Source organism: Lissotriton vulgaris, chromosome 5 (assembly GCF_964263255.1).
Source record: "Lissotriton vulgaris chromosome 5, aLisVul1.2, whole genome shotgun sequence".
Taxonomy (NCBI): domain Eukaryota; kingdom Metazoa; phylum Chordata; class Amphibia; order Caudata; family Salamandridae; genus Lissotriton; species Lissotriton vulgaris.
Genome location: NC_141693.1, coordinates 1,791,111,054 through 1,791,132,707, shown reverse-complemented (window position 1 = coordinate 1,791,132,707; position 21,654 = coordinate 1,791,111,054).

Below are 21,654 nucleotides of genomic sequence, written 5' to 3'. Positions count from 1 at the left end.
ACAGTTTGTGGGACGTTATTTGGATGTAACTGATGTTATGATGCAACATAGTGAGGGATAGTTGCTATTCTGACTTAGGACACCTTGAGGTACAGACCACAGCTATGGTTAGTGTGGCTTTATACTACTTGACCCATGTTGAAGTTTCTTTTGCAGAGGACTTTGACAACTGACACCTTTCTAATTTTACCTTACTTTAAATCTCTGCTTTAGATTAGAGTTGTCACTTGAGGATAGGGTAAGGGCAGCTATTGGATCTATCCTACCTTTTGAGGACAAATTGGTGCAATCAAACGCAAATACTTTGCTTCCTTATTACTTGCATAGCAATAATAGAGTTAGTTGTTTTCTTTTTATTGTATTGATTAGGGTAAACCACTTCAGGAGATTTGGTTTAATGTTGTTTGCATTCTATTTCTATACGACAATGCTCAGACCAGTTCATATTAATCTGTTTCTGAGTCTGAATTTGGAATAAACTTACTAACTTGAGACTTGGTGTTGAACTGAGTAATTGTGTAACCAAATTGGCTACAATGTATTTGGAGATTGCAAAGAAAGTATTGTTTCCATTACCTCTTATGTCACACAGAAATATTGTTGACTAAGAGCTACTGTGTAAGTGGGCCCATGCTCCATCAGTGGTAAGAAACCTGGGGGTCAAATTTGATTCCAACTTATTTTTTGAACCTCAGGTCAGTTCCTTGTCCGCCAGCTTGTTTCCTGTCAGTTAGGAAGATGATTCATTTGATCCCGGAGGAGAGCCGCAAATCTTTTATCCACACAATGATAACATCAAACCTTGACTATGGAAACAGCCTGTATTTGGGTTTGCCATATTTAGATTTGCCAGCCTACCTGCTCCACCGCTTACAGATCTCACAATGCTTCAGCCCGGTTGATCCTGAAGTTACCTGTCCGTGCCTCTGTCACGGCATCCCTGCGCAACCTTCATTGGCTGCCCATTGATAGCCGCATTAAATTGAAATCCCTCTCCCCTATAGAGCATATGATATGTTTCCTGTGACAGGGCATCCTTCAAGACAACCCTCAATTTCTACCCCCACCTACTGAGGGCAACAAAAAAGATAGCCCTAGCCACAGCCACACATATCAAAACCAGCACCAACAACACCAAGGAACTTTTTAATATGGTTAAAGAATTCTCCAACCCGGCTGCCAGCGAAAACAACATCACACCCTCAGAGGAGCTCTGCGACAATCTCACCCACTTCTTCCACAGCAAGATCACAACCATATACAGAAACTTCAAACCCCAACCCACATCTACAGACTTCCTCGACAGATACGCCACCACCGTAACCGACACGAACCACACACTGACCACCCGGACCATCCTCTCCATCTCCACATCCACTACCACCATGAAATCCATCCACTTGGGAGCTCCCACAGACCCATGTCCGCACCACATCTTCAACCTCGGAAACTAAAGGAAGGAACTCACTACCTGGCTCAAATCAGCAGGATAGGAAATCCCACCTCATATTTAGCAATATCACATAGTGCAGTGATGCAAGGCAAGCACTGCGAGCAAGGAGGAGGCGGCAGAAGCGTCAGCTGCCGGGGGCAGGAGCAGTGAAGCGGTAACTTATCGCCCGCAGGCAAGGGAAGCAGGTGAGCACCCAGTACAGCCCAGGATTGGGCCATAGCGAACACAGCTGGTTCTGCTCGCTACTCAGGCCCCATCAGCCCTGATGGAGTGGGACAACCCAGAGACAGAGACGCAGGCGCTCTCAGACAGCACGGAAGTGGCCTGCGCCAAACTGGTGCGACCTGCGCTGCACCATAGGGGGGGCATGCTACACACAGCTCGCTGCCTCAGCACCTTTAGCAGAAGACCTAATTGGGTCCAACTGTAACCAACTGAAGTCATCCCCCCCATAGTGACAACCAGAGAGGGGAGGTGGGGGCATAGCCCCTGAAGTGGAATTAGATAGGGCGAGGACGCCCACAGCTACTGCCACACAGCTATACAGCCACATAGTTACAGCAATGGCGCATGCCTCAGACCCCAAGCACAGAACCATACCGGCATCAGCATTTTTATTTTTTACCCAGATCATGCTGAGAAATAGAGATAATGCGGAGAAATAGTGTGGTAGTTCGATAGAGCTCAGCGAGACATAGAGCTATAGCAAGTACAAGGGTAACTCAGCGGCATGAGTGTGCTGTGCGTGGTCGAGCTCCTTCGCCGTGGAGGTGGCCTTCCTAGGTACGGCTGAGGCTTGCGGCCAAGGAGTGCCAAGGAGTGCTCCCGCCCCTCGTACTTGCCTGGACCAAAAGTCTGCATAGTGGCAGATCAGCCACACAGCGGAGACAGAAAGTAAACCCCAGCACGCCACATCACGAGAGAGATTTAAGCGGAACCTCTAGCCTGTACTAAGTCCAATGAGCCATCCCGATGGCCATTTGGAATACCACTCGAAGAGGTCAACAGGACCGGCCATGGGGGAACTGGGAGACAACCACTGGCAAGTCAAATCTCTCTCATACCTTGGACCGAAACACTGGAACGACCTCCCCCTTCAACTAAGAGAATGGTCGAATCATCTTATCTTTAGGAAATTACTTAAAACCTCTCTGTTCTGTTTTTAAAAATCTATAGTCTTCGCATGAACAGCTGATATGCTTCCACAAAAGCGCAGAGATACTCCTTGGAGTCGCTTCTGGCGCTATATGAACCTTTAAATAAATAAATAAATAAAGGCACGGCATCTTCACAGCAGGCTGGAAAATTGCCCACCGAGTCTTCCTGCAGAGAAGACTGGCAAGTATTGAAACAGAAGGCAGCAGAGAGGAAGGAGGAGTGCCCCGGAGAGCATCCAAAGAGGGCCAAAACCCTTGGATGGTTATTATAGGAGAGTGGATACAATGTTCAACGTCATGCTTGGGAATAATAACAGCGAAAACGACAGCACACAGATGACAGGTGGACATCAACAGACTCCGCCAGGCAAGGCGGGACATATTTCCAATGGCCACAGGGTCTCAGTGACCAAGCTGGAAGCAGACGACGGTACAGCCGTAGCTCCAGTGCCTGATACACATAATACGGACAATATCAACTAAGGTTCTATTTCTACTATTAGCCCAAGCCCACTGACAAGCCAGTAAGACAATAGTGTAATAGAACTTTCCTCAGGTTTGACAGCCACGCCTTGCATGGAGTGTGAGTTATTCAGCGAGTCACTCTTAAAGATGTCCTGCTCCAGATCTTTTTAACTGTCAGGCAACAGGGCACCTGCAACAGATACACGAGTCAAAGCAGTAGATGCTGCAGGCGACAATATCGAATTGGAATCCACCCATACTAGCACCCAGAACTTCAGAGGACGGGAAGACTTGTGGAGAGGCAGTCCCAATGCAGGGGTACACGAGGATGATCAAGGAAGGAGGCCGCCGAGCAGGAGGGGCACAACAGACAGGCTGTGCAAACCTCAACTTGAGGATGGCATAGAGACAAGCCAGGACCGGCTTATAGACCAAGGCATCCTGCTGGTCTCGATTACCGACACACTTGCAGCAGCCATGAATGCTCTCAATTGGCAGTCACATAAAGTAGAGGTCCAAATGGACACAATGCAAACTATAGCTCTGGCTATCGCAAATATAAGCATCAAGCTGGAAAATCTAGAAAAATGAGCTAACACAAAGGACGGCCATTGTAGAGCCATCGTGGGGAAGCTTTCAACCCTGCCGGACGTTTTGACAACCCTGATCACAGACCTGTAAAATATTAATTTAATTAAGGGACTCAAAATAAATTCAGAAATAAACATTGAAATAGAGGCAACAGATGTAAGTAACAAGGTACAAGGGATACAATCACAACCAAGACCAATGAGCTTGAGGAAAGAAGCAAGCTTACTCGAGGCCCAAGCAAACGAGTGCCTGCAATACAATAATGGACGGGGCAAATAGAATCAGTAGCCCCAACATTACCTTCACTCCCAACGCCAGTAGTATTGTCAATCGCCTCCAACAGAACGGTATGACCGAATTGAGCCACGAGACTAGGAGCAGTAATACCACAAGCCTTTTTAGCCCCACAAACAAGGGCAACGAACCTCTGTCAAGATGAGAGAAAAAAAGATTAAAGAAAGGACAAAAAATGACAAGACAAACGCATGTAATAAGGAACTGGGAGCAACACCACACAATAGAAAAGAGAATTGTCAAGAATGAAGATCTACCAAGTATAAAGCTATTTATTGATTTTTTTCAAACAACAAAGGGTCACCTCGATGGACCCACAAGTTTACGAATTAACATCCACCGGGGACGAAGGAGCGAGTATGGCTCATAGCGATGTCCAAAATCCAGACAGAACCGAGTCTAGGGCAGCCCAAGATGTGGCCAGGAGGAGCTTGAATCAAGATCACAGGCACGGGCAAGCGGCGACTGGAGGAAGCTCAATACAAACAAGAACTCCGGACATAGATGCTGTCTGTCAGGCGTCGCAGGAAGAACCAAACGAACCAAAAGGAAGTATTGTAGGGGCAGTGGAGATTAACGGCGACTGGCCAAGCCACAGATCACCAAGTGAACTAATCAATGCTACCTCGATGGAAAATAGGGCCACACAGCTCCATATAAATATCGAAGAAGACTCCTGGGCACACATAATGGCCACACAGAGAGTGATGGGTTTGCCCTCAGTTTACGTTACGAGAAAGGAAAGATACTCTCAATAGGGGAAATATTTTGAAATTGCTTCAACATATTCCCTCGTTGTCACACATAACAAGCAAAGACCTCCTCAGCATACATTTTGAGGAAAACATGCAGTGGTCCACAGTGGAAAACACGCTAGCAACATGGAAGACAACTGCCCATGCTGATATGTGAAAGAATCCAGTAATCCAAATTACGTTTAAATGATTATGGGCTAGATGTAGGTAGATCAGATTTACCGATTCATAAATACCGAATTTTACAGATTCGGTATTCATGAATCGGTAAATCTGATGTAGGTAATTATTCGGTAACAAATACCGAATCGGTAGGGTTCGGTATTTACCGATTCAGTAATTACCTAATCGGTATTTGCCATTGATTCCTATGGGCCTTGAAGCCCATAGAAATCAATGGCAAATACCGATTCGGTAATTACCGAATCGGTAAAAATACCGAATCGCCAAGGGGGACAGGGTGTCACTTTGACACCCTGCTGCACCCCTGTTTCTGTTTCTGGCTTGTGTGCCATGTGGCACACAGACATGCCCTAAGGGCATGTCTGTGTGCCACATGTGGCACATGTGGCACAGGTGTACATGCACAGATGTGCATGTACACAGGAATTCGTTATTTACCATGCAATAGTATTACATGGTAAATAACGAATTCTTAGGGGCCTGTGGTACTGTTTGCAGTGCCACCTACATATTGATTTACAGAAGCGGTAAATTTACCGATTCGGTATTTTACCGATTCTGTAAATTTACCGAATCGGTAAATTTACCGATTCTGTAAATCAAAGGCCCCCTACATTACAAAACCCAAATACCGGTCGGTAACGGCCGAAATCGGCCGTTACCGACCGGTATTTGGTCTCCTACATCTGGCCCTTAATGTTAAATTGCAGCACAGCAACATAGATCTGTCAGATCTTCAGAGAGACTGAGTACAACTGGCTGTTCAGATACATAAAGTTCCAAACCAAGGTTCCAATGGAACTAGAATGAATAACAAACCATAACTAGGATGTCTTATGCATAAGTATTGAAATGTAACATATCTCCCTTACATAAAAAAGAAAGTACGAGAAAGGGGAAAACGAAATAAACAGAGGAAATATAAATCTATCTAACAAAATCTAATAATTTCACAGGTAACATTCTTGAGCAGGTAGAGTCCTTAACTCTATTAGCAACAGAGTCATTATGTGGAAACGTAGTATCAGAACAATTACGTTGGACATCATGTGACCTAGTAGGCATTTGGTATCAAGGCAGAGGAGTGAAGGGCTATTACTATTCTAGGCAGAGCCGAAGGTCCAGTCACAACGTGCCCAAACGATACGTCTATACAAAAAGTTATCGTGCTGTTCCTAACGAAAGAAAGGGATTGGTACAGTCAGTGATGCAGGTGAATTATGGTAGGGTAGTCAGAAGGTCACCCTGGGAATCCATTTTGTTGGATTTAATGCCCTCACACACCCTTTCAGGTGTCATGCTTCATCATTTGGGCCTGCTCCTCGTTGGGTCGGCGGTGCAATACCCAATGGGCAACACCTCATAGAGGGGCTCTTTAGCGGAGATCTTTTTCCAACTGCCGTATGGATGAAGTGCGGGTATGGGGCCAGAACTCAGTGGTAGACGTGGATGTGGTAGGTTAAAATAAAGCTAGTGGTACCAGGAATACTTTATTCAGAAGTGCCACTGCCTTAGTTAAAAACGTTTAACCTGGAGGAGAGTAATGGAAAATGATGTTTCCAACTCTTATCCAAGGATTATTGTAGTCCGGTCAACATGTTTCTCGCTATAATGAGTTTGTCTAGCGATTCTTCAGGAACAAGAATGACTAACTAGCAGGTATCTAATGGTGAAAGAAACAGTCTACACTAATTTATCTAGAGTGTGGTGTATGTATGCTCGTATGGCTACCACACTAATGGGTGGAGGGGATAACAATATTATATTAGCCTTCTTCAAGTTGTGATTGTCAGTACCTGTTAGGAGAAGAGGCAAAAGCATATCACAAACACATTGATAGAAAAATGCATCATTGACTGTGATACTTGTGCGCTTTGCATGCCAGTGGGAGTCAGGTGTGTCACAACACCATTGCACAAGTGTATCAGGCACTCTCAGATGTGGAAATTCAGTGAGAGTGACATGTGAAAATATAAAAACTTTAGATTAGAAAATACCAATATGGTATTCCTCATCTACGGCTATTCAAAACTCACCTAGCGTTAAAAACAATCAGACAACGACAGTGTCCAGCGGGTAAAGCTTCAGGGAGATCTTCCACCATATGGCTATATATAGGGAAACATCTTAATGACTTCTAATTATACACATTGACTGGATAATGATTACAATCTGGTGTCGAAAGTGTATTCATCAGACCTGTGTCAGAGTTAAACTTTATAATTGGACATAACTAAGGATAAAAAACATAATAAATGTTTACAGCATATTAAGAATCAAAAGTCGGTAGTAACTATGCCCTTGGTTCTCATGATGTATGTTAGCCACTAGTGTGAGGTTATGGTATTGTGAGACTGGAGCCTCTATATAGTACCAGTGGACTGAAGGGATAGTATATGGCTTGTGCCCACTCTCATGCCTCAATATGAGGATGTGTTTATCAGAAAAGTTGGGTCTTGTGTGGCAGAATCTGGGATGGGAAGCTGTATAGGTATATGCAATCGTAATACCGGTGTAAAATAACATTACAATCGTAACACCGGTGTAAAAATAACATTGCAGGCGGCCCCACCAAGGTTCCTCTTTACGTGGTCATTTAGACGGTGTCAAAGTAATGAGAGAAGCCGCTATTCATCGCGGTTGATAGTGTAAGTTACTCTCTTGTTTTTGAATAGTGGGCAGCTCCATGTTACTCAGGGTACCTGTGTCAGTGCTGATCTCTCAGCATAAAAACGTGGCTTGCAAGTTGTGTGGAGCAGATGCAAGGGCTGGAACCCTTCGGTCGAGCCTGCTTTGGGAGAGTCTTGTATAGCCTAAGCGTGTGTGCAAGCCAGTCGGTTAGAGTCACTGGCAATTAAGTTAAATGTCTTACTGGCTCAAACGGGACAGTGCAAAAATGAAGCCTCTGGTGAGCTGATTTGTTAGTAGCTCTACTGATTATGGTGCGGGGAGCATCTTATTATGGTCTCGATACCGAAAGCTTGTCTGATTGTGGTGCGGGGAGCACCTTGTTTTGGTCTCGATACTGAAAGCTTAGTGATATAGTTTCCACAGGCTCTACTCGCTCATTCCGTTTGGAGAACCCTTGGTGTCCCTGCTAAATACAGTGTCCGCGGTTTGCCCTGTTCCCATCATGCACTGGGACAGGAACAGACTAATTTGCATACAGCCAGGTTCTGAAACTGGGATGGTGCAGTGAGCTAAAAAACGGTGTTGGATCTAGCCCTGATCTATTGACAGGGTGAGAGCTTTCTGCTTAATTCAGAGACTCTGTCCCTCACCACCCCTTGTTGTAATTATTTTTGTCCACCCTAAGCGTGGAAGGGTATTCTCAGATGTGAGACCCTTGCTCATTGCACCATCAGGATTCAAGCAAACCGGGCCGAAGACGGCTGTAATGCCAGAAACCGGTCCCCGGGAGCTTGTTTCCTTCCCAGTGTAAGAATTGGCTTTTGTAGTTTGGTTTGCCATGTTCCCATCATGCACTGGGACAGGAACAGACTAATTTGCATACAGCCAGGTTCTGAAACTGGGATGGTGCAGTGAGCTAAAAAACGGTGTTGGATCTAGCCCTGATCTATTGACAGGGTGAGAGCTTTCTGCTTAATTCAGAGACTCTGTCCCTCACCACCCCTTGTTGTAATTATTTTTGTCCACCCTAAGCGTGGAAGGGTATTCTCAGATGTGAGACCCTTGCTCATTGCACCATCAGGATTCAAGCAAACCGGGCCGAAGACGGCTGTAATGCCAGAAACCGGTCCCCGGGAGCTTGTTTCCTTCCCAGTGTAAGAATTGGCTTTTGTAGTTTGGTTTGCCCTGTTCCCATCATGCACTGGGACAGGAACAGACTAATTTGCATACAGCCAGGTTCTGAAACTGGGATGGTGCAGTGAGCTAAAAAACGGTGTTGGATCTAGCCCTGATCTATTGACAGGGTGAGAGCTTTCTGCTCAATTCAGAGACTCTGTCCCTCACCACCCCTTGTTGTAATTATTTTTGTCCACCCTAAGCGTGGAAGGGTATTCTCAGATGTGAGACCCTTGCTCATTGCACCATCAGGATTCAAGCAAACCGGGCCGAAGACGGCTGTAATGCCAGAAACCGGTCCCCGGGAGCTTGTTTCCTTCCCAGTGTAAGAATTGGCTTTTGTAGTTTGGTTTGCCCTGTTCCCATCATGCACTGGGACAGGAACAGACTAATTTGCATACAGCCAGGTTCTGAAACTGGGATGGTGCAGTGAGCTAAAAAACGGTGTTGGATCTAGCCCTGATCTATTGACAGGGTGAGAGCTTTCTGCTCAATTCAGAGACTCTGTCCCTCACCACCCCTTGTTGTAATTATTTTTGTCCACCCTAAGCGTGGAAGGGTATTCTCAGATGTGAGACCCTTGCTCATTGCACCATCAGGATTCAAGCAAACCGGGCCGAAGACGGCTGTAATGCCAGAAACCGGTCCCCGGGAGCTTGTTTCCTTCCCAGTGTAAGAATTGGCTTTTGTAGTTTGGTTTGCCCTGTTCCCATCATGCACTGGGACAGGAACAGACTAATTTGCATACAGCCAGGTTCTGAAACTGGGATGGTGCAGTGAGCTAAAAAACGGTGTTGGATCTAGCCCTGATCTATTGACAGGGTGAGAGCTTTCTGCTCAATTCAGAGACTCTGTCCCTCACCACCCCTTGTTGTAATTATTTTTGTCCACCCTAAGCGTGGAAGGGTATTCTCAGATGTGAGACCCTTGCTCATTGCACCATCAGGATTCAAGCAAACCGGGCCGAAGACGGCTGTAATGCCAGAAACCGGTCCACGGGAGCTTGTTTCCTTCCCAGTGTAAGAATTGGCTTTTGTAGTTTGGTTTGCCCTGTTCCCATCATGCACTGGGACAGGAACAGACTAATTTGCATACAGCCAGGTTCTGAAACTGGGATGGTGCAGTGAGCTAAAAAACGGTGTTGGATCTAGCCCTGATCTATTGACAGGGTGAGAGCTTTCTGCTTAATTCAGAGACTCTGTCCCTCACCACCCCTTGTTGTAATTATTTTTGTCCACCCTAAGCGTGGAAGGGTATTCTCAGATGTGAGACCCTTGCTCATTGCACCATCAGGATTCAAGCAAACCGGGCCGAAGACGGCTGTAATGCCAGAAACCGGTCCACGGGAGCTTGTTTCCTTCCCAGTGTAAGAATTGGCTTTTGTAGTTTGGTTTGCCCTGTTCCCATCATGCACTGGGACAGGAACAGACTAATTTGCATACAGCCAGGTTCTGAAACTGGGATGGTGCAGTGAGCTAAAAAACGGTGTTGGATCTAGCCCTGATCTATTGACAGGGTGAGAGCTTTCTGCTCAATTCAGAGACTCTGTCCCTCACCACCCCTTGTTGTAATTATTTTTGTCCACCCTAAGCGTGGAAGGGTATTCTCAGATGTGAGACCCTTGCTCATTGCACCATCAGGATTCAAGCAAACCGGGCCGAAGACGGCTGTAATGCCAGAAACCGGTCCCCGGGAGCTTGTTTCCTTCCCAGTGTAAGAATTGGCTTTTGTAGTTTGGTTTGCCCTGTTCCCATCATGCACTGGGACAGGAACAGACTAATTTGCATACAGCCAGGTTCTGAAACTGGGATGGTGCAGTGAGCTAAAAAACGGAGTTGGATCTAGCCCTGATCTATTGACAGGGTGAGAGCTTTCTGCTTAATTCAGAGACTCTGTCCCTCACCACCCCTTGTTGTAATTATTTTTGTCCACCCTAAGCGTGGAAGGGTATTCTCAGATGTGAGACCCTTGCTCATTGCACCATCAGGATTCAAGCAAACCGGGCCGAAGACGGCTGTAATGCCAGAAACTGGTCCCCGGGAGCTTGTTTCCTTCCCAGTGTAAGAATTGGCTTTTGTAGTTTGGTTTGCCCTGTTCCCATCACGCACTGGGACACGAACAGACTAATTTGCATACAGCCAGGTTCTGAAACTGGGATGGTGCAGTGAGCTAAAAAACGGTGTTGGATCTAGCCCTGATCTATTGACAGGGTGAGAGCTTTCTGCTTAATTCAGAGACTCTGTCCCTCACCACCCCTTGTTGTAATTATTTTTGTCCACCCTAAGCGTGGAAGGGTATTCTCAGATGTGAGACCCTTGCTCATTGCACCATCAGGATTCAAGCAAACCGGGCCGAAGACGGCTGTAATGCCAGAAACCGGTCCACGGGAGCTTGTTTCCTTCCCAGTGTAAGAATTGGCTTTTGTAGTTTGGTTTGCCCTGTTCCCATCATGCACTGGGACAGGAACAGACTAATTTGCATACAGCCAGGTTCTGAAACTGGGATGGTGCAGTGAGCTAAAAAACGGTGTTGGATCTAGCCCTGATCTATTGACAGGGTGAGAGCTTTCTGCTCAATTCAGAGACTCTGTCCCTCACCACCCCTTGTTGTAATTATTTTTGTCCACCCTAAGCGTGGAAGGGTATTCTCAGATGTGAGACCCTTGCTCATTGCACCATCAGGATTCAAGCAAACCGGGCCGAAGACGGCTGTAATGCCAGAAACCGGTCCCCGGGAGCTTGTTTCCTTCCCAGTGTAAGAATTGGCTTTTGTAGTTTGGTTTGCCCTGTTCCCATCATGCACTGGGACAGGAACAGACTAATTTGCATACAGCCAGGTTCTGAAACTGGGATGGTGCAGTGAGCTAAAAAACGGTGTTGGATCTAGCCCTGATCTATTGACAGGGTGAGAGCTTTCTGCTCAATTCAGAGACTCTGTCCCTCACCACCCCTTGTTGTAATTATTTTTGTCCACCCTAAGCGTGGAAGGGTATTCTCAGATGTGAGACCCTTGCTCATTGCACCATCAGGATTCAAGCAAACCGGGCCGAAGACGGCTGTAATGCCAGAAACCGGTCCCCGGGAGCTTGTTTCCTTCCCAGTGTAAGAATTGGCTTTTGTAGTTTGGTTTGCCCTGTTCCCATCATGCACTGGGACAGGAACAGACTAATTTGCATACAGCCAGGTTCTGAAACTGGGATGGTGCAGTGAGCTAAAAAACGGTGTTGGATCTAGCCCTGATCTATTGACAGGGTGAGAGCTTTCTGCTTAATTCAGAGACTCTGTCCCTCACCACCCATTGTTGTAATTATTTTTGTCCACCCTAAGCGTGGAAGGGTATTCTCAGATGTGAGACCCTTGCTCATTGCACCATCAGGATTCAAGCAAACCGGGCCGAAGACGGCTGTAATGCCAGAAACCGGTCCCCGGGAGCTTGTTTCCTTCCCAGTGTAAGAATTGGCTTTTGTAGTTTGGTTTGCCCTGTTCCCATCATGCACTGGGACAGGAACAGACTAATTTGCATACAGCCAGGTTCTGAAACTGGGATGGTGCAGTGAGCTAAAAAACGGTGTTGGATCTAGCCCTGATCTATTGACAGGGTGAGAGCTTTCTGCTTAATTCAGAGACTCTGTCCCTCACCACCCCTTGTTGTAATTATTTTTGTCCACCCTAAGCGTGGCAGGGTATTCTCAGATGTGAGACCCTTGCTCATTGCACCATCAGGATTCAAGCAAACCGGGCCGAAGACGGCTGTAATGCCAGAAACCGGTCCCCGGGAGCTTGTTTCCTTCCCAGTGTAAGAATTGGCTTTTGTAGTTTGGTTTGCCCTGTTCCCATCATGCACTGGGACAGGAACAGACTAATTTGCATACAGCCAGGTTCTGAAACTGGGATGGTGCAGTGAGCTAAAAAACGGTGTTGGATCTAGCCCTGATCTATTGACAGGGTGAGAGCTTTCTGCTTAATTCAGAGACTCTGTCCCTCACTACCCCTTGTTGTAATTATTTTTGTCCACCCTAAGCGTGGAAGGGTATTCTCAGATGTGAGACCCTTGCTAATTGCACCATCAGGATTCAAGCAAACCGGGCCGAAGACGGCTGTAATGCCAGAAACCGGTCCCCGGGAGCTTGTTTCCTTCCCAGTGTAAGAATTGGCTTTTGTAGTTTGGTTTGCCCTGTTCCCATCATGCACTGGGACAGGAACAGACTAATTTGCATACAGCCAGGTTCTGAAACTGGGATGGTGCAGTGAGCTAAAAAACGGTGTTGGATCTAGCCCTGATCTATTGACAGGGTGAGAGCTTTCTGCTTAATTCAGAGACTCTGTCCCTCACCACCCCTTGTTGTAATTATTTTTGTCCACCCTAAGCGTGGAAGGGTATTCTCAGATGTGAGACCCTTGCTCATTGCACCATCAGGATTCAAGCAAACCGGGCCGAAGACGGCTGTAATGCCAGAAACCGGTCCCCGGGAGCTTGTTTCCTTCCCAGTGTAAGAATTGGCTTTTGTAGTTTGGTTTGCCCTGTTCCCATCATGCACTGGGACAGGAACAGACTAATTTGCATACAGCCAGGTTCTGAAACTGGGATGGTGCAGTGACCTAAAAAACGGTGTTGGATCTAGCCCTGATCTATTGACAGGGTGAGAGCTTTCTGCTTAATTCAGAGACTCTGTCCCTCACCACCCCTTGTTGTAATTATTTTTGTCCACCCTAAGCGTGGAAGGGTATTCTCAGATGTGAGACCCTTGCTCATTGCACCATCAGGATTCAAGCAAACCGGGCCGAAGACGGCTGTAATGCCAGAAACCGGTCCCCGGGAGCTTGTTTCCTTCCCAGTGTAAGAATTGGCTTTTGTAGTTTGGTTTGCCCTGTTCCCATCATGCACTGGGACAGGAACAGACTAATTTGCATACAGCCAGGTTCTGAAACTGGGATGGTGCAGTGAGCTAAAAAACGGTGTTGGATCTAGCCCTGATCTATTGACAGGGTGAGAGCTTTCTGCTTAATTCAGAGACTCTGTCCCTCACCACCCCTTGTTGTAATTATTTTTGTCCACCCTAAGCGTGGAAGGGTATTCTCAGATGTGAGACCCTTGCTCATTGCACCATCAGGATTCAAGCAAACCGGGCCGAAGACGGCTGTAATGCCAGAAACCGGTCCCCGGGAGCTTGTTTCCTTCCCAGTGTAAGAATTGGCTTTTGTAGTTTGGTTTGCCCTGTTCCCATCATGCACTGGGACAGGAACAGACTAATTTGCATACAGCCAGGTTCTGAAACTGGGATGGTGCAGTGAGCTAAAAAACGGTGTTGGATCTAGCCCTGATCTATTGACAGGGAGAGAGCTTTCTGCTTAATTCAGAGACTCTGTCCCTCACCACCCCTTGTTGTAATTATTTTTGTCCACCCTAAGCGTGGAAGGGTATTCTCAGATGTGAGACCCTTGCTCATTGCACCATCAGGATTCAAGCAAACCGGGCCGAAGACGGCTGTAATGTCAGAAACCGGTCCCCGGGAGCTTGTTTCCTTCCCAGTGTAAGAATTGGCTTTTGTAGTTTGGTTTGCCCTGTTCCCATCATGCACTGGGACAGGAACAGACTAATTTGCATACAGCCAGGTTCTGAAACTGGGATGGTCCAGTGAGCTAAAAAACGGTGTTGGATCTAGCCCTGATCTATTGACAGGGTGAGAGCTTTCTGCTTAATTCAGAGACTCTGTCCCTCACCACCCCTTGTTGTAATTATTTTTGTCCACCCTAAGCGTGGAAGGGTATTCTCAGATGTGAGACCCTTGCTCATTGCACCATCAGGATTCAAGCAAACCGGGCCGAAGACGGCTGTAATGCCAGAAACCGGTCCCCGGGAGCTTGTTTCCTTCCCAGTGTAAGAATTGGCTTTTGTAGTTTGGTTTGCCCTGTTCCCATCATGCACTGGGACAGGAACAGACTCATTTGCATACAGCCAGGTTCTGAAACTGGGATGGTGCAGTGAGCTAAAAAATGGTGTTGGATCTAGCCCTGATCTATTGACAGGGTGAGAGCTTTCTGCTTAATTCAGAGACTCTGTCCCTCACCACCCCTTGTTGTAATTATTTTTGTCCACCCTAAGCGTGGAAGGGTATTCTCAGATGTGAGACCCTTGCTCATTGCACCATCAGGATTCAAGCAAACCGGGCCGAAGACGGCTGTAATGCCAGAAACCGGTCCCCGGGAGCTTGTTTCTTTCCCAGTGTAAGAATTGGCTTTTGTAGTTTGGTTTGCCCTGTTCCCATCATGCACTGGGACAGGAACAGACTAATTTGCATACAGCCAGGTTCTGAAACTGGGATGGTGCAGTGAGCTAAAAAACGGTGTTGGATCTAGCCCTGATCTATTGACAGGGTGAGAGCTTTCTGCTTAATTCAGAGACTCTGTCCCTCACCACCCCTTGTTGTAATTATTTTTGTCCACCCTAAGCGTGGAAGGGTATTCTCAGATGTGAGACCCTTGCTCATTGCACCATCAGGATTCAAGCAAACCGGGCCGAAGACGGCTGTAATGCCAGAAACCGGTCCCCGGGAGCTTGTTTCCTTCCCAGTGTAAGAATTGGCTTTTGTAGTTTGGTTTGCCCTGTTCCCATCATGCACTGGGACAGGAACAGACTAATTTGCATACAGCCAGGTTCTGAAACTGGGATGGTGCAGTGAGCTAAAAAACGGTGTTGGATCTAGCCCTGATCTATTGACAGGGTGAGAGCTTTCTGCTTAATTCAGAGACTCTGTCCCTCACCACCCCTTGTTGTAATTATTTTTGTCCACCCTAAGCGTGGAAGGGTATTCTCAGATGTGAGACCCTTGCTCATTGCACCATCAGGATTCAAGCAAACCGGGCCGAAGACGGCTGTAATGCCAGAAACCGGTCCCCGGGAGCTTGTTTCCTTCCCAGTGTAAGAATTGGCTTTTGTAGTTTGGTTTGCCCTGTTCCCATCATGCACTGGGACAGGAACAGACTAATTTGCATACAGCCAGGTTCTGAAACTGAGATGGTGCAGTGAGCTAAAAAACGGTGTTGGATCTAGCCCTGATCTATTGACAGGGTGAGAGCTTTCTGCTTAATTCAGAGACTCTGTCCCTCACCACCCCTTGTTGTAATTATTTTTGTCCACCCTAAGCGTGGAAGGGTATTCTCAGATGTGAGACCCTTGCTCATTGCACCATCAGGATTCAAGCAAACCGGGCCGAAGACGGCTGTAATGCCAGAAACCGGTCCCCGGGAGCTTGTTTCCTTCCCAGTGTAAGAATTGGCTTTTGTAGTTTGGTTTGCCCTGTTCCCATCATGCACTGGGACAGGAACAGACTAATTTGCATACAGCCAGGTTCTGAAACTGGGATGGTGCAGTGAGCTAAAAAACGGTGTTGGATCTAGCCCTGATCTATTGACAGGGTGAGAGCTTTCTGCTTAATTCAGAGACTCTGTCCCTCACCACCCCTTGTTGTAATTATTTTTGTCCACCCTAAGCGTGGAAGGGTATTCTCAGATGTGAGACCCTTGCTCATTGCACCATCAGGATTCAAGCAAACCGGGCCGAAGACGGCTGTAATGCCAGAAACCGGTCCCCGGGAGCTTGTTTCCTTCCCAGTGTAAGAATTGGCTTTTGTAGTTTGGTTTGCCCTGTTCCCATCATGCACTGGGACAGGAACAGACTAATTTGCATACAGCCAGGTTCTGAAACTGGGATGGTGCAGTGAGCTAAAAAACGGTGTTGGATCTAGCCCTGATCTATTGACAGGGTGAGAGCTTTCTGCTTAATTCAGAGACTCTGTCCCTCACCACCCCTTGTTGTAATTATTTTTGTCCACCCTAAGCGTGGAAGGGTATTCTCAGATGTGAGACCCTTGCTCATTGCACCATCAGGATTCAAGCAAACCGGGCCGAAGACAGCTGTAATGCCAGAAACCGGTCCCCGGGAGCTTGTTTCCTTCCCAGTGTAAGAATTGGCTTTTGTAGTTTGGTTTGCCCTGTTCCCATCATGCACTGGGACAGGAACAGACTAATTTGCATACAGCCAGGTTCTGAAACTGGGATGGTGCAGTGAGCTAAAAAACGGTGTTGGATCTAGCCCTGATCTATTGACAGGGTGAGAGCTTTCTGCTCAATTCAGAGACTCTGTCCCTCACCACCCCTTGTTGTAATTATTTTTGTCCACCCTAAGCGTGGAAGGGTATTCTCAGATGTGAGACCCTTGCTCATTGCACCATCAGGATTCAAGCAAACCGGGCCGAAGACGGCTGTAATGCCAGAAACCGGTCCCCGGGAGCTTGTTTCCTTCCCAGTGTAAGAATTGGCTTTTGTAGTTTGGTTTGCCCTGTTCCCATCATGCACTGGGACAGGAACAGACTAATTTGCATACAGCCAGGTTCTGAAACTGGGATGGTGCAGTGAGCTAAAAAACGGTGTTGGATCTAGCCCTGATCTATTGACAGGGTGAGAGCTTTCTGCTCAAATCAGAGACTCTGTCCCTCACCACCCCTTGTTGTAATTATTTTTGTCCACCCTAAGCGTGGAAGGGTATTCTCAGATGTGAGACCCTTGCTCATCGCACCATCAGGATTCAAGCAAACCGGGCCGAAGACGGCTGTAATGCCAGAAACCGGTCCCCGGGAGCTTGTTTCCTTCCCAGTGTAAGAATTGGCTTTTGTAGTTTGGTTTGCCCTGTTCCCATCATGCACTGGGACAGGAACAGACTAATTTGCATACAGCCAGGTTCTGAAACTGGGATGGTGCAGTGAGCTAAAAAACGGTGTTGGATCTAGCCCTGATCTATTGACAGGGTGAGAGCTTTCTGCTTAATTCAGAGACTCTGTCCCTCACCACCCCTTGTTGTAATTATTTTTGTCCACCCTAAGCGTGGAAGGGTATTCTCAGATGTGAGACCCTTGCTCATCGCACCATCAGGATTCAAGCAAACCGGGCCGAAGACGGCTGTAATGCCAGAAACCGGTCCCCGGGAGCTTGTTTCCTTCCCAGTGTAAGAATTGGCTTTTGTAGTTTGGTTTGCCCTGTTCCCATCATGCACTGGGACAGGAACAGACTAATTTGCATACAGCCAGGTTCTGAAACTGGGATGGTGCAGTGAGCTAAAAAACGGTGTTGGATCTAGCCCTGATCTATTGACAGGGTGAGAGCTTTCTGCTTAATTCAGAGACTCTGTCCCTCACCACCCCTTGTTGTAATTATTTTTGTCCACCCTAAGCGTGGAAGGGTATTCTCAGATGTGAGACCCTTGCTCATTGCACCATCAGGATTCAAGCAAACCGGGCCGAAGACGGCTGTAATGCCAGAAACCGGTCCCCGGGAGCTTGTTTCCTTCCCAGTGTAAGAATTGGCTTTTGTAGTTTGGTTTGCCCTGTTCCCATCATGCACTGGGACAGGAACAGACTAATTTGCATACAGCCAGGTTCTGAAACTGGGATGGTGCAGTGAGCTAAAAAACGGTGTTGGATCTAGCCCTGATCTATTGACAGGGTGAGAGCTTTCTGCTTAATTCAGAGACTCTGTCCCTCACCACCCCTTGTTGTAATTATTTTTGTCCACCCTAAGCGTGGAAGGGTATTCTCAGATGTGAGACCCTTGCTCATTGCACCATCAGGATTCAAGCAAACCGGGCCGAAGACGGCTGTAATGCCAGAAACCGGTCCCCGGGAGCTTGTTTCCTTCCCAGTGTAAGAATTGGCTTTTGTAGTTTGGTTTGCCCTGTTCCCATCATGCACTGGGACAGGAACAGACTAATTTGCATACAGCCAGGTTCTGAAACTGGGATGGTGCAGTGAGCTAAAAAACGGTGTTGGATCTAGCCCTGATCTATTGACAGGGTGAGAGCTTTCTGCTTAATTCAGAGACTCTGTCCCTCACCACCCCTTGTTGTAATTATTTTTGTCCACCCTAAGCATGGAAGGGTATTCTCAGATGTGAGACCCTTGCTCATTGCACCATCAGGATTCAAGCAAACCGGGCCGAAGACGGCTGTAATGCCAGAAACCGGTCCCCGGGAGCTTGTTTCCTTCCCAGTGTAAGAATTGGCTTTTGTAGTTTGGTTTGCCCTGTTCCCATCATGCACTGGGACAGGAACAGACTAATTTGCATACAGCCAGGTTCTGAAACTGGGATGGTGCAGTGAGCTAAAAAACGGTGTTGGATCTAGCCCTGATCTATTGACAGGGTGAGAGCTTTCTGCTCAATTCAGAGACTCTGTCCCTCACCACCCCTTGTTGTAATTATTTTTGTCCACCCTAAGCGTGGAAGGGTATTCTCAGATGTGAGACCCTTGTTCATTGCACCATCAGGATTCAAGCAAACCGGGCCGAAGACGGCTGTAATGCCAGAAACCGGTCCCCGGGAGCTTGTTTCCTTCCCAGTGTAAGAATTGGCTTTTGTAGTTTGGTTTGCCCTGTTCCCATCATGCACTGGGACAGGAACAGACTAATTTGCATACAGCCAGGTTCTGAAACTGGGATGGTGCAGTGAGCTAAAAAACGGTGTTGGATCTAACCCTGATCTATTGACAGGGTGAGAGCTTTCTGCTTAATTCAGAGACTCTGTCCCTCACCACCCCTTGTTGTAATTATTTTTGTCCAACCTAAGCGTGGAAGGGTATTCTCAGATGTGAGACCCTTGCTCATTGCACCATCAGGATTCAAGCAAACCGGGCCGAAGACGGCTGTAATGCCAGAAACCGGTCCCCGGGAGCTTGTTTCCTTCCCAGTGTAAGAATTGGCTTTTGTAGTTTGGTTTGCCCTGTTCCCATCATGCACTGGGACAGGAACAGACTAATTTGCATACAGCCAGGTTCTGAAACTGGGATGGTGCAGTGAGCTAAAAAACGGTGTTGGATCTAGCCCTGATCTATTGACAGGGTGAGAGCTTTCTGCTTAATTCAGAGACTCTGTCCCTCACCACCCCTTGTTGTAATTATTTTTGTCCACCCTAAGCGTGGAAGGGTATTCTCAGATGTGAGACCCTTGCTCATTGCACCATCAGGATTCAAGCAAACCGGGCCGAAGACGGCTGTAATGCCAGAAACCGGTCCCCGGGAGCTTGTTTCCTTCCCAGTGTAAGAATTGGCTTTTGTAGTTTGGTTTGCCCTGTTCCCATCATGCACTGGGACAGGAACAGACTAATTTGCATACAGCCAGGTTCTGAAACTGGGATGGTGCAGTGAGCTAAAAAACGGTGTTGGATCTAGCCCTGATCTATTGACAGGGTGAGAGCTTTCTGCTTAATTCAGAGACTCTGTCCCTCACCACCCCTTGTTGTAATTATTTTTGTCCACCCTAAGCGTGGAAGGGTATTCTCAGATGTGAGACCCTTGCTCATTGCACCATCAGGATTCAAGCAAACCGGGCCGAAGACGGCTGTAATGCCAGAAACCGGTCCCCGGGAGCTTGTTTCCTTCCCAGTGTAAGAATTGGCTTTTGTAGTTTGGTTTGCCCTGTTCCCATCATGCACTGGGACAGGAACAGACTAATTTGCATACAGCCAGGTTCTGAAACTGGGATGGTGCAGTGAGCTAAAGAACGGTGTTGGATCTAGCCCTGATCTATTGACAGGGTGAGAGCTTTCTGCTTAATTCAGAGACTCTGTCCCTCACCACCCCTTGTTGTAATTATGAGAGATCAGCACCGACACAGGTACCCTGAGTAACATGGAGCTGCCCACTATTCAAAAACAAGAGAGTAACCTACCCTATCAACCACGATGAATAGCGGCTTCTCTCATTACTTTGACACCGTCTAAATGACCACGTAAAAAGAAACCTTGGTGGGGCCGGCTGCAATGTTATTTTTACACCGGTGTTACGATTTTAATGTTATTTTACACAGTATTACGATTGCATATACCTATACAGCTTCCCATCCCAGATTCTGCCACACAAGACCCAACTTTTCTGATAAACACATCCTCATATTGAGGCATGAGAGTGGGCACAAGCCATATACTATCCCTTCAGTCCACTGGTACTATATAGAGGCTCCAGTCTCACAATACCATAACCTCACACTAGTGGCTAACATACATCATGAGAACCAAGGGCATAGTTACTACCGACTTTTGAGTCTTAATATGCTGTAAACATTTATTATGTTTTTTATCCTTAGTTATGTCCAATTATAAAGTTTAACTCTGACACAGGTCTGATGAATACACTTTCGACACCAGATTGTAATCATTATCCAATCAATGTGTATAATTAGAAGTCATTAAGATATTTCCCTATATATAGCCTTATGGTGGAAGATCTCCCTGAAGCTTTACAAGCTGGACATTGTCGTTGGCTGATTGTTTTTAACGCTAGGTGAGTTTTGAATAGCCGTAGATGAGGAATACCATATTGGTATTTTCTAATCTAAAGTTTTTATATTTTCACATGTCACTCTCACTGAATTTCCACATCTGAGAGTGCCTGATACACTTGTGCAATGGTGTTGTGACACGCCTGACTCCCACTGGCATGCAAAGCGCACAAGTATTACAGTCAATGATGCATTTTTCTATCAACGTGTTTGTGATATGCTTTTGCCTCTTCTCCTAACAGGTACTGACAATCACAACTTGAAGAAGGGTAATATAATATTGTTATCCCCTCCACCCATTAGTGTGGTAGCCATACGAGCATACATACACCACACTCTAGATAAATTAGTGTAGATGGTTTCTTTCACCATTAGATACCTGCTAGTTAGTCATTCTTGGTCCTGAAGAATCGCTAGACAAACTCACTATAGCGAGAAACATGTTGACCGGACTACAATAATCCTTGGATAAGAGTTGGAAACATCATTTTCCATTACTCTCCTCCAGGTTAATCGTTTTTAACTAAGGCAGTGGCCCTTCTGAATAAAGTATTCCTGGTACCACTAGCTTTATTTTAACCCACCACATCCACGTCTACCACTGAGTTCTGGCCCCATACCCGCACT